This window comes from Amphibalanus amphitrite, unplaced genomic scaffold, assembly GCF_019059575.1.
Source record: "Amphibalanus amphitrite isolate SeventyFive unplaced genomic scaffold, NRLGWU_Aamphi_draft 000402F_arrow, whole genome shotgun sequence".
Taxonomy (NCBI): domain Eukaryota; kingdom Metazoa; phylum Arthropoda; class Thecostraca; order Balanomorpha; family Balanidae; genus Amphibalanus; species Amphibalanus amphitrite.
In genome coordinates this window covers 328383-341055 of record NW_024881896.1, presented here as the reverse complement: position 1 = coordinate 341055, position 12673 = coordinate 328383, and the positions used below count along the sequence as shown (strand labels likewise).

The window sequence follows — 12673 nt, the reverse complement described above, 5'->3', positions numbered from 1 at the left end:
GTCTTATCAACCATATAGTCTATATATAGTCTATCTAGTCTCCTTATACGGCCGGTCTCCTGTAAAGTGTTTGCATCAACATCAAGATTATGAAATATGAATGATTCATGCGTTTGCCGCTGCATGGTTTGCGCGCCATCCGATCCTCTGTGTCGGCGCCGGTGCCAGTGTCGGTCTTCGGCTAATATGGCAGGGTCCTCTCGGGGCCAGCTCCGTGCCGCTCCTTACAGGGCCCGGCGGTGTGCGCCTCGCCGCCCCGCGCTGTTCGCCGGGCCGACGGCCGTCCGCCGGTCCTCTGTCTCCGCCCCCCGGCCAACAATGGCCATGCATTGTGCGCCGGTGTCCGCCGCCGCCGACTCGCCCTCCGCGACGTGCGTCGTTTGGTTTAACGGAGCACGATGCTGCTGTGATTATGCGGCAGTGCCGTATGGACGTGATGGCCTCAGGATGCTCTCGGCCACCGGTCACGTGCTCTCCTCCCTCCCCCGCCTTTTGACCTGAGGGCTGGCTGATGGATGTAGTTGATGGACGCTACCTTGGACAACGGTCACGTGCTTCTCTCCCCCACCCCTCCCAACGGGTGAACTGTCGCGCATTATGGGCGCGGTCGTTTTGGGAGATGCGTCAGGGATGAGTGCGACACGGTTTACATCAGACGTGTCGGTGTACGGCGGGCTGACGCGCGAAGTGACGGCATCGTTCAGTGGTGCGGCATGTATCAGAGATGATGCCTGGGCCGACCCGATTCGGCGGGAGAATGAATAAGACGGGGCTGCAAACGCTTTGTAAACGTGTCGGGGAGTTATAGATGCACCTCAGTGACTTACGTAGACTCAGTTTTTTTCTGGGACTGGACGCTGAGCTGATTATCTCTATCGAAACAGCTTACACTGTATCTCCATTTCACAGTCCCGCTGTGTGTTAGTTCATGCGTCTGGGCCAGAATCCCCTGCTGAATATTCCGGGCATGTCCTCCCGCTGTGCCTAGTCCGCCCCAGCGCCGCCCGTCAGCCGCGGCGGTACACAACTGCTGTCCTGATCGGGGCGGGGCCGCCGGCGTGGGCCCACTGGAACGGGCCCACGCCGGTCCGGTACACGCCGCTTCATCAGCAGCCCGCTGAGCGAGGCACGACCGACGGCCCGTGTCGTCTGGTTAGCCGACTGACAGGCCGACCGAGCCGCCTACCGGCGCGCGGCATTGTTCGGCGGCGGCCAGGGGGGCACCGGGCCATTGTGCTGGCCGCCGTGAGCCGGCCGGCGCTGAGAGAGCCGGGTCGGACTCAGTGCGGGTCGTGAGTGAACGGCCGACGGAGAATTAGCCGGCGCAGATCGTGAGCCGGCCGGCACAAAAAGTCGCGGCCGCCGATCGGCCATTTGCCGGCTGCTGTCGATCGCGTCACTTTCGCCGTGTGGCGAAATGCGACAATTTGTGACGCTCCGCTGCCGCCGTCGCTACCGCCGCCGCGGCTGCTGCCAGCGGCGGCGGTCGGCGGTGCACCGGATGGTGCCAGGTCCGTACCGCTGCCACCGCCACTGCCGCTGCCCAAGGCTTGTTGGGTCGCCGCGCCGGTCGTGACGCGTATGTTTCTGGGAGTGGCTGCGGTGCACGGACCGGAGAATACTGGCGTGGGTGCGCCCAGCACAATGGGTGGCTGTCTGAGGGTATGAGCGGCCGCTGGTCCGAGAACGGTCAGTTCGTGTGGTCAAGGCTGGCCAGCCGCGCTCCCAGGCGCAGCACTCTGCCGTCACATGATCCTCAGAGATCCGGACAGCGTATTCACGGAATTCGAGGTGATGTTTCGAACGTATTGAGGAAATAGACTGAATGCTGCTTTGTTGCGTTTTAAAAGATGGCCTGAAGTTTCAGTCCCCGTGGAGAATAGGATAGTTGCCTGTCCTGAATGGTCGTGTGGCGATTTTAGGCCTCTAGAGTGGTGGTCACCAGCTGTGTTTATTGACGGCTCCGACCGACCGATTCAGATGGCCGCCGCCTTGAAGTACGATTCCGGACAGTTCACTGCTGTCCTGGGGCTGATGCCGTGCGGTCTACTGGGTTCTGCGGTACTGGGGCCGTTCGTTACTGCGTCCCGGTCGGAGACAGTGGTGCTTGTGGTGACGATGTGCTTACTGCTTATCCCGCTCTGAGCCTGAGGTCACCACTCAGTAGTCAGCACACTCCCGTGGCCTGGTAGACGGCCAGCTCAGCTGTCACAGTCAGCTGGCCCAACCCAGCCGCCGCCGGGAACCGGAACCGATGGGTTTCCGACGGCGGGCGACTGACGTTGAACGTCCCTCGGTTGGCGGTTTATTGAAGCCTGGGTAGTTATAGGTAGGGAACGTGATGGTTTTGTGGTGTTTAACTGACATGTGCTTCGAATGTGCGGCTGTCCATTTGCATCATCAGTATGCCAGACGACAGCCTGATCACCTCTTGTTTCTAAATCACTCGTTCTGACGTGATGCAACCCCTCTGCTGCCCTGTGGGCGCTGATCCCAGGCCGGGACGGTCGCTCCCCTTCCCCGGGCGGCTATTCCGGTGCGGGCGTGTCGCGCGCGCCGTGTCGGAGACGGGTGTAAAAATACCGACACGCCAGTAAACATCGGGTGTCGCGTGCGGTGTCGGGGCCGCGCGGCACGGACCGCCCCACTGCACCCCCACCTCCCAGCCTGGCCGCGGGCCCGAGCGGCACCATCAGTCCTTGACTGCCGGCTCCGGGCTGCGATTGCAGCGCATCATCGCACCGAAACGACCCCAAATCCCGTCTCGCACATGGGATCAGTGTCGACGATAGCGGTATACTGGCGACTCCGCCCGCTTTGACGGGTTGGCTGAGCTCAGCGCGCAGTGGGCCGGGCCGGTGGGAGTCCTCAGTGTACCCTGGGTCATGGGTGGGAGTCCTCATTGTACCCTGGGCGGGACGCCGGCAGCGACAGAAGCGCCGGGTGGATCGCCGCAGGCTGCGATCAACCACAGCTCATCTCGAGTTTTGGGAAAAGTCTGTTGCTCTTGGCAGATTCATGAGATTTATACTGACTCTACCTTTAATTCTGAGTACTGGAAAATGAGCGCTGTCTCTCCATCTCACAGAGAACGGCTGTCGCCATTGGCGGTGGTGGTGGTAGCCGCCGCTCGGTCCAAGTGACACCTACACGCCCGCCCGCGTGCGTTGCCCCCGCCTCTCGACAGCGGCGCTGCGTGGGTGGGACGGCCCGGTCTGTTTACGTCTGACGAGACAGGGCGCCGCGCTGCCGGACAGCTGCGTCTTCACGAGCCCGCCGCCGCCGAGACGCCGGCAGTCACTGCGGGTGCTGTACCGAGGAACTGCCCCGCGTGACCGGGATGCCTTCCTCGCTGCTGGGATGCTGGATACGCAGGGCATGTGCGTCAGCTTTCTGGGTCACCGAATACCTTCTCACGGCCTTGTCGCTATGGGGAAATGTTATTGATAAAACATCTTGACATGAAATTATGTCGCCACATGTTGACACATGAGCTGTGAAGAGGTCGCAGTCTGGGATGGACAGCTGGTCACTCTGCGCCTCTGCAGCTGCTAGAGGACTCACGTCATTGACGTGCCAACTCCCGTCACGCTGGGCCCCGAGTGCCGAGCCTCGTCACACAGGACGCTGAGTGCCGATAAATCAGCTCACCAATTTGTCAATCGTCCGGCGGACCGGCCAGACCGATGGGAGCCGTCGGCGGCGGCTCGGCGCGGTGGCCGGGCGCCGTGCCGCTCGCCGCCCGCGCGCCGCCAGCCCAGCCAGTCAGCCGGCGAACGGCGCGGCGCGCGGGCGGCCGACGCAGTGCGGCGGCGAACGGCGGCGCCATGCCCGCCTACGGCTCCGATGACGCCAAGAACGGCGACGAGGGTGTGGTGCTGGACGAGCTGGGTGACGGCGACCTGACCTCGGTGTCGGTGACGCCCGAGCTGCCGCCGGTGACGCCGCTGCCGGCCGTCATGGACACCTCGAAACCGGCCAGCCGGCGGCTCAGCCGGGACGCCATGCTGCACCGCGGTCCCAGCGCGCTCTGGGACGAGGGACAGGAGTGGATCCTCATCTTCGACCGGCTGCTGAACGGGCCCGGCAGGAGGAGTCGGGAGTGCTCCTGCGAGCCGCGGGAAGTCAGACGTGAGTCACATCAGTCCTGCTGGGCTGCGGGGATCCGTAGTGTCTGATGACCGCGGAGCTACGAGTGATTCGTTTCATAGACTTTTTCATTGTCTTTGGTTGAGCTCTTTTGAAAAGGCGAAAGATTGTTTTTTTTTTAGTCCCAAAATAATTGCTGACGGAGTTGACCTTATTTCATCATGCCTAATTTTCGGAAACAGCATCCGTATTTCGCTCGGGGCAGCCTCGCCGCTCCATTGTTTATCGTCGAGTGTTGCCTCATAGCTACTCCATTCGGAAATTGGTCACGGCGGTGAAAATGTCCCATTCAATTTCCGTCTCTGGCGAGGTGCGCACCCGGCCGGAAAACATGCATACTTGTCTCACGTTGGCGTGTGGGGCTCGACAGGCGAGCTAATGCGTCCAGCGCTCGTGCTGTGGGTTCGTGCCGCAGTCGTTTGGTGCGGTCAGGAGTTGTGTAATGGTTGTATCTGACTACCTTGCGGCGCTGACTTGGCTGACCTGACCGTCACGGAGATGACCTGACCTAACCCGTCTGGTCTCGGTGGTGTTCTGAGTCTGATCTGATACAGTCCGGCCCGGTCTGGGCCGCCGAGTCTAATCTGACCTAACGGGACGTTTCCTGTCGTATTTCGTCGCATTGAGTTGATGGCGTTTACGATACATTAGCAGCCGCCGCCGGTTTTGTTCTCACCTCTTTACCGACTGGTGATTAGAACATAAACACGATAGGTATGAGAGCATTGGTTGGAGTACCATGCAATGTGAATGGCTGACACTCTGCTGACTAGGGTTGTCGGTGTGCTGGTTACTGACCTCCACTGACTCGGCAAGGTCGGACTGTGTGCGAGAGGGGAGGGGTGTAGCCATTGGTCATGACCCTGGCGGGGACCTGAGATCAGCGCTGTATCAGTCCTCTTGTCCTCCGCTGCCGCGCATATTACTGAAGCGGATAGCGATGCAGCACATTATGTTTGTTGTGTGGTGGCAGCCGCCACGTCATTCATACTAGATTATTCTCAGTCATGAAACTTTCATCAAGCTGCATTTCCAAAAATGGCACCCAGTAAGCCTTCTTCATTGATTTACAGCTGTGTGGCCTCAGGTGCAAGTGGATTTCTTTGTCTCGGCGATTTCTACTGGACACTCTGAGCGATAATCCTATGTCTCTGCAGCGAAACAGTCAGACCACTTACCTCGTCCAGTTCCTGTGTATCATGGTGCGATTAAAAACCCGCTGCGTTCCGAGAAAACGGGCCGTTGAACTCGACAGGTCTGCCCGGACCGAGTTTTCTGCGAGTTTTCTGACCGCTGGGTGTGCCGCTGCCGCTGATGTTGTGCCAGGCTCTGGTACGAGTTGTGCCGGGACTGCGGCCTCTCCTGCCATGTCAGTACCCGCAGCGGTCTTCCACTGATGGGACTCACCCATCCAGTGGATGCGGCACACCCCGACGGGCGTCAGCGGACGTGTCCGCCGCCCACGGCTGCCCCCGCCCCCGCCCGGACCGGTGTGCGTTCCCCGCGGACTGCGCGAGTCAATCAATTCCGACCGGGCTGCTGCGGGCTGGATGGCCGCCCCCGGCGCGGTGCGGTACGTATGGGACTGAGCGGCGCACCCCGGCCCGCCGGCAGACGGTACCTGGCGATTCAGAGAGCGTCCGGCCGACCGGGGCCGGCGTGGGCGTCAGCTGGGAGGCCGTGTTTGCTCCGTGGGCGAAGCTCACTCTCTAACGCACCTCCGCCGTGCATACGTGAGGACAGATGACGTCATTCACGCTGACTGGGTGACGCACGGTGTGTATGAGCTGCGGTGACGTTTCTGGTTCTGCCTGGCGGCTGTCGCCGCGGCGACCCTGCCCTGCATCAGGGCTGCTGCCACTGTCGGCTCCTCGCCGGGTTACCGCTCGGTACGTTCGATCCCCGGGGATGCCGGCTGGCGGCAGGGGCGCTCCCCTTCCCAATCGCTGCTGGGGATGGGTAATTAATGTGGGAGCCGGTCGGCGCGGCCGGCTGCACCCGCCGCCGACCCCCGCCCCTGCCCCGGGGACGAGGCCGGTGCTCTCCTGTGCCCCCATTGGAACGACAAAGGGCACAGACGGCACAGAGCAAACGGACTGCTCCCTGCTCCCTGCTCCCCTGTGCTCCCTCTCCCCTCGTCTGACTGGGGCGGAGAGCTGTGATCATATCCCGTCCTCTCGGGGTCTGTGCCCAGACTGTCCGCCTTCATCGAACCAGTGTGATCAGACTGTCCGCTCCCCTCGAACCTGTGATCAGCCCGCGCCCATCCGTGCAGAAACGAGGCCAGAGTGCGGCGCCCCAGTCAGCTGGAACGCTGCAATGTCTTTCTCTCGTCGAATGGCGGCGCTCCACCAGCTGCGGAGCCAGATGTGACTGACAGATCGGGAGCAAGACGCCGGCGCCGCGCGGACAGGTGTTCCGGCGACAGTTCCGCTCTCGCGCGGCCGGCTCACGACACGGAGGTCGGACGCGGGACAGATGCGGGGTTTCCCGTCACCTGACGGCGTGCCGAACTCCCGTCCGCTGCTCTCAGCGCATTGTGAGACCCGGCCGGGCACTGTTGGCCTGACCTGTGCCGCCTCAATTGTATGACGATCATCGTTAGTGCATTGTTATGCAGGCCGCCGTTCCATGCACTGATAGATCGGTACATTCACCTGTCATGACTGGAGCCTCTGTCTGTCTGGTCGGGACCGATACCCCCTGGACATGGGCGACTGGGGGGTGGTGTCCGATCCGGCGCGACCCGGACCTCTGCGACAATACCCGGCCTGATTCCGCCATTGTCGCGCGGACTGCACATAACACTGCGACGCGGACAGTGACGGTGGTGTTATTCACGGCTGCGGCGCAGCGATGACGCCGCCCCGGCTCTGTTCAGACGTCCCCGGCCGGCCGACGGGAGCCACATGGCGCTGACCTGCCGGCCGCCGGCGCTGGAGCGGCGCGCTCTATCACCTGCATCGGCCGGCACTCTCCCTCTCCCGGTCCGGTCACAGGTCACGGCCGCCTCCGTCCCTCCTACCTCTCTCCCAGGCCGTCCGTCACTCTGTCTCTCGTGGCATTCCCAGTCGCCACATGTTTTATGTATTGTGCAGTATCGGTCGGTAGATGGCTGTTGCGAATGCTCTTGTCTCGGTCGGAGAATGGAATTTTCGATGTTTGTTTGGGCACCAGCTTGTTAAAAAAAAAACTTGGTGATGAGGCATAGATTAGGGTAGCGACTAGCGAGATGTCTCAGTATGACTGGGACATCAGGTCGGGATGTCTCAATCCAGCGGGACATCGGACTGAAAATGTCTCTGAGATGTTTCTATCCAGCAGGACACTAGACTGAGATGTCTCCGAGATGTGTGCCCCGATCGGGGTGCGGCGGTCGGGCCGGCGGCCTCTCTTGTGTCGTTTTTATGGCGCTCGTGCCGTACCGTCGCCTCTCCCCGTTGTTTGTAATCGGTCGGTCTCAGCCGTTTTTTGTGAGTGGGATTGCTCGCAGTCGGCTGCCACTTTCCTCAATGCTCTGCGTCGGCTCCGCCCCCTCTGTTTCGCTGCCTCCCTGAGCTCTCTGTCTCTGCTTCTCCGCCCTCTTCCGCTGCTCACTGCCCTCTCCGTCATCACTCGTGGTGCTCTCGCCGCCGCCGTGAGTGGCGTCTTTATCGGCGGGCGTGAGGGAAGCGCGAGTGTCGTCTCCGTCGGTCGGCCTGCGCGTCTGCCGTGGACCGGCAGAGCTTACAGTGCGGAGTGGCGAGTGTCGCTTTCTCATCGCTTCTTTATCCGCGAAGGACTGTATTTGAATGGCGAGCTGCCATTCTCTGATCGCACCGTGAGCCGCTGAGAGGGACTGTCCCTTCTGAATGGCGAGCGGCTCTCCAGAGGACTGCCCACCGGAGACGGCAGAGGAAAACATCATCCCGGGTCGTGGGAGACGGAAATGCTGCGACCGTCTGCGGTCGGGCTACTCTGCACGGTCGGCCCCGCCGCGGAGGGAAAGCCTTCTACGAAAGCATTCTGTTTGGATGGGGAAAGGCCGTGTCGTGCATAACCACAGCTACCCGATGAACTTCACGGGCCAGGGTCGTCACGGACAGCCAAAGGTCCCAGTCGGTATTGGTGTTCTCTTCTGAGGTGGTCAGAGCTGACCGCTCAGGCCGGACGGACACGGGGGTCGGAGCTGGCGGCTCGGCCCGACCTCCTCTCGCCTGCAGTCGGTCCGATCGCTCGAATCAGACCGTGACGGACGTCCGCGCCGCGTCTGTCCGTCACTGTCCGTCCGGCCTTCACTGGCAGCCTTCACGTCCAATCCATGTCCGAGTTATGAAACAACAGCTGCACGCCGATCGGCCACAGACAGCCCTTTGTCCCATTGAACGCGTGTTAGGCTATCGCTGCCGCCGGCGCTGCGCCGGGCTGTGGTCCGGTCCGGTCTGTAATGAAGCCAAGTCGTGGTCAGCTGAGGTACTGTACTGGACCATACCATATCGTGCCGTGCCGCGGTTATCTTACCCCAATGTGTGCTCACGGCTCTCTGCCCCGCGGTGCTTTGGCTGACCGGACGCCGTGGCTGTCCCACACAGAGCCGTTGGGGGCGTCAGGCCTGCCTGTCCCACACAGAGCCGGCGGGGACGCCGTGTCTGTCCCACCCAGAGCCGGTGCTGATAGGCGCGACCGTACACCGCGCCGCTGCCGTCGGCCGCAGGCGCGCGGCACGCGAGAGCCGGCATTGAGCCATTCAGCGGCGACACGGAGCCCGTCATTTGGCGTCAATGGCCGGCAGTGACGGCCGTATTGACGGGTCTGGTGAACTGTCACCGCCGTCACGCGCCGCCGAGCGCGCTCTGTGGCGCGCGCAGGCGGTGGAATGTCGCGCTGTGCGGGGACCAAGGTGCGGCGGCTGGGGGACACTCCCCACTTCCGACACAATCGGCCCATTACGGGATGCGGGACACAGAGGCGTGGATGGGCTGGTTTTTCGTGGACTGTTGTGGGGTTGTTTAGAGGTGTTGAGTGGATTTTTGTGATCTTATCGCCGTCGGTGTGCTTTATGTCGCGCGAAACGGACGGCGGTTTTGTGCTAGGGTGGATGTCCTCCAGCTCGGGTTGGCCCAGCCGCATAATGGGCACTCTGGCCGACAGTGCACTGTCATCGACCAAATAAAAAGCGGAACGCGGCGCCGATGTGTTTCAGCGGTTGGCAGTGGTGCCGCTAGTGCGACCCGCAAACAGCACTGCAAAAGTCCAACTGACTAGGATGGAGAGCTATCCACTTCTGTCGGCCTCACACACCGATCCCGCTGTTGGTGCGTGTGGTGTGACGCACTGGTCACGGCCCGCTGGTCCTGCCGGCCCCCGTGTGTGTGTGCCGCCGCTCCGGGCCGCCCACCGCCCGCCGCCGTGCGACGCGCGTAGAGCAGGCCATTGGTTCCGCCTGCTTTCGGGACATGGACACACGGCTCGGGAACCGGCGGCGATTTGTCGGAAATGAGATGTCAGTTTGGCGACCGTTCCCACGTTGTCGTTGGCTCCGATTTAGATGGAGCACCGGCACCGCCGATGGCCGTGCTCCCGGCGGCTCGGTGTATTTATGTCGACTGTGATTGGTACGGACATGGTGTTCGGTGTACTGTCATTTGACAGTGCTCGTGAAACATGTGCGCAGCTTCCGTCGTTCAATTGGAAAATTCGGAATATACGTGTTGCGATGAGTGCTGCTGTAACTGCCGGTGTGAATTATCATTACGGTCAGAGCGAGGTCGTAAACGTGTGGTTTGAGGTCATGTCATTTTATACAGTTTGGTCTTATGTTGCGAGTTCGCGGCGCTGGTTTTCGTGAGATACTGGACGTTGTGGGGTGCTGAGTGAAGTGTTGTGCATATCGCGCAGTCACTTTAGCCAATGGAACTCGTCGCACACTCTGTCCTGTAACTGCGACAGGCCTCTCTCAGTTACCTGGCCTTTGTATTAGGTGTTTACTCTGAGCACAGAACAGAACAGAGGCACAGAGAACGTGACTTCACGCGGCAGGCAGGTTGTAATCGGCACAGAGCACTTGCCCGAGCACGTGTCCATTGCGGCAGAGTTCATGGGCAGGCACGGAGGCGCGTGCCGCTTTACGGTGGCACGACCCACCGATGTGGAGCGATCGGAGACCACACGGCAGCGGTGTCACCGTGGGCTGGTGGGTGGCGGTGGGACACCCGGCCTGAGCGCTGACCTGACGACACGGCCTGACCTGTGGGAGCGCGCTGTTTGGACGTGGCGGAGACAGACGCCGATCTCTGGGACTGGCATTGACCGCTGTGCTCTGTGCCAAACGAACTGAGGCGAGCCGAGCCAAGTCACCTGCGTTTAGTCAGCCTCCCCTCCCTCCCTCCCTCGGGCGGGTACCCCTGTCAGCCGGCACCGCGCCGCTCGCCGTCAGTCGGAGACGGAGCACGTGCCGCCCCGTCTGGTGAGCAGCCAGCGGGCCGGCTCGCCGGGTGGTGACACCCACTCTGACCCTGCCGGCGACCCGTGACCGTCCCTCCGCCGCGGACCGGGCGCGGTTTCATCAGACGAGCCGAAAATACCGGCCTCGTGGCCGACGAACGGCCGGCGGGCGGCTGACGAGAGTCCTGTGACCTTCCACCCATCCGCCGAGTCACGCCGGCAGCCGACCGGAGGGTCAGGAGGCACGGGCGGTCACGGGCGGAACGGGCTGCCGCTGGTGTCACCTCGGCGGTGTCCCTTTGCTACTGGCGTATAGGTGACACTCGGAGACTATACTTGAGGTCATGTGCTGACCGCCACCGAGTGACATGTACCGTATTGGAACGCCCGACGACTAGAGGTCGGCCAACCTTCTCCAAAAAGCGTGACGTTCCGCCAATTTGGCCTGGCGGTCGTTTCTCGCCATTTATTCAGCTGAGTGACGGTCGGCGGCTGACAGCTGAGTGGGCCGTCCGCTCTGGCCGCCCTCTGTGTCGGTCGGAGGTGCGCCGACCCTCTCCGGCTAGTAGGTGGAGGGGGCGGGGACCCGACCTGCCATCGGGTGGTACAGGGTCCACCTGTCACCGGTCAGATGTGCCCCTCCGGCCGGCTGGTGGAGGGGGCGGTGACCTGACCTGCCATCGGACGGCGCTGGACCCACCTGTCACCATGTCAGATGTGCCCCTCTGGTGTCCTGGACTGCCGTCGGGTGGTACTGGGCTTACCTGTCACTGTCGGTACTGCCACCGGGGCCGATCCGTTACGGCAGGTTTATTACCCCAGCACTGCCAACGTGGCGAGCGGACGGTGCTGCATCCAGCTGTGTTATCATGCTAGAGAACAAGTGACTTAGGATTTAGAAATACGGCTGTTACGTTGTGATTCTTTGGGTGTGGATCTCCCCTTCTCCGCTGCGCGATGTACCGGATCTTGCGGAGGTTCTACAGATCACGGTCGTATCTCGTCATCTCCGCGTCTGATCTGCATAATGGGTGCCGCGCTCCAAAATCACCGCATCCGCCCGGTGGAGAATGCAGGCTATTTATTCTCATTGCACACAGTCTGTAATTCAGCCTCCTGAAGGGGGCATTACGATTAGTACGGTTATGGATACCAGTCACGGTTATGTGTGGGTTTTGGACGAGACGGCTTCGGCGAGCTGTGCTGGGGAGATGAAACGAGGTCCACGTCAGACCGGTTTTAATCAGTGTGTGGAGCTGCCGCCGCCCCGACCATCCCGGCGACCAGTCCCCGCTGCCCGTTCGAAATGGACCCGGTGTCCTCACACCGCCCCATGACCGGTGGACCGGTGGATCGACTGTGGAGTGTGGACTGTGTTGTGGAGCGCTGGCCTGAGGTGTGGACGGGCTGTCCCGCCTCTGTCGGCGCCGTCCAGTGACGCGGCTGCTGCGGGCTGCCCCGGCTCGAGAGGCGCTCGGCGCGGCGCTGTGGAGTGTGGAGTGCTGGGTGGGTAGGTGGGTGCCATCGGCCCCGCTGGGCCGCCGGCCACACCCTCCCAGTGCAGCGGCCCGCCGGGCGCCGCCGCTCTGTCAAGGCCGCCGCCGCCGCTGCCGACGGAATGAAAGCCGTCGCCCGTGTGCCGGCCGTAATGGAATATTTACGGCTTGTTGCGTGGCCTGTTACCTGTGCGTGCTGACTCAATTGGTCCGAGTCTTTATATGGCCACTGCGGCAAGAAGTTTAAATGCCCTGAATGCTGGGTAAAGCTTGTTTGGGCACAGTGATACTGTCTTATTTTGATTGAACGCTGGATGTGTTTACCGCACAGCGCTTTGGGTAGTGTCTGGCGCCCGTCACATCACCTTGAAAAGGCGGGATCGTTACGGTACATGTCACCAGCAAGAGCCCCGTCATGGAACTCTATTGACACAGACAAACAAATTAATGGCTTATGACATCCACGGTGTTTCCCAACCGTCTTATGTCACGCCCCGGTGCCGCTCCCCTCCAATTGGTGCGTCTCGCGTGTGTGACGTGTCTCTGCCGGGCGGTGCGTGTTGCGTATGTGGGCCATCCGTCCCTCCCCCTCCTTCAGTCGGTGT

The 12673-nt window shown here is 61.8% G+C and overlaps 1 protein-coding gene across 3 annotated transcripts in view; it reads left to right on the top strand.

Annotated features, from left to right (window-relative positions):
* The window catches only part of LOC122390599 (CLIP-associating protein 1-B-like), an 89338-nt gene that overhangs the window by 48386 nt on the left and 28279 nt on the right, over positions 1 to 12673 (top strand). The gene's annotated exons all lie outside the window — the stretch shown is intronic.